Source organism: Schistocerca americana, chromosome 2 (assembly GCF_021461395.2).
Source record: "Schistocerca americana isolate TAMUIC-IGC-003095 chromosome 2, iqSchAmer2.1, whole genome shotgun sequence".
NCBI classification, from domain to species: Eukaryota; Metazoa; Arthropoda; class Insecta; order Orthoptera; family Acrididae; genus Schistocerca; species Schistocerca americana.
Window position 1 is genome coordinate 595,331,398 of NC_060120.1, and position 1,039 is coordinate 595,332,436.

The 1,039-nt window shown below is 52.2% G+C and overlaps 1 pseudogene; it reads right to left on the minus strand.

Moving 5' to 3' along the window:
* Positions 1-226: 226 nt before the first annotated feature.
* On the minus strand, positions 227-344 carry LOC124597403 (annotated as a pseudogene).
* Positions 345-1,039: the final 695 nt, after the last annotated feature.

Below are 1,039 nucleotides of genomic sequence, written 5' to 3' on the forward strand. Positions count from 1 at the left end.
GTGAACAATGTACACTCTCCTCCCGAACAGGCCATGAAGGCTCAACAGTACTGACCGGTCGCCTTGTTACCCTCAGCTCATAGGCGTCACTGGATGCGGATATGGAGGGGCATGTGGTCGGCACACCGCTCTCCCGGCCGTATATGTCAGTTTTCGAGACCAGAGCCGCTACTTCTCAATCAAGTAGTTCCTCTGTTGGCCTCATAGGGGCTGAGTGAACCCCGCTTGCCAACAGCGCTCGGCAGACCGGATGGTCACCCATCCAAATGCTAGCCCAGCCCGACAGCGCTTAACTTCGGTGATCTGACGGGAACCAGTGCTACCACTGCGGCAAGGCCGTTGGCCGAAAAATGTACACAGATGTCAGCATTTGAGAGAGAATGTACACCTGGGCTCAAAGAAGCTAGTTGGAATAATCGGCAAATCACTCTATATTTGGATAGGAGCGATCGGCCTTGGGAGACGATAGCAGTTAAGCCCGAGCGGTTGCCAGTGAGGTGCTCAGAGCATCTGGTGCCTTAGTGACCACGAGGACCATTAATAGGCGGCTCAGAGAAAGGAAGATGAGTTTACAGAGCCCCTTGCACCAACTACCATTTACCTCTTTAAACCAAAACTCCATTCAGCAGTACTATCGGGACATTCAGCCTGCAAGATCGTTGACTAGAATCTTCAGTGATGAGTACCGTTTCGAAATGTCCCCGATGACCTGCGAAGACGTGTCGGAAGACATCCTGGACAGCAGTGGAATGCCAACCTTAATGTCGTCCACCACACCGTTCGACATCCACGACTGGTGGTCTGGGGTGCCATTTGTTTCATAGCAGGACAGTTTTGCTGCATTCGCGACGCTCTTGCAGCACAGAGCTGCGTCGACTATATTAGATGCCCTGTTTCGTTGCCCTTCATGAGAAGCCATCATGGGTCTACATTTCAACAAGATAATGCTCGCCCGCACACTGAGAGAGTTTCTGTTGCTTGTCTTTGTGCTTGCCAAACCCAGCCTTGGCCAGCAAGGTCGCTGGATCTCTTCCCAATT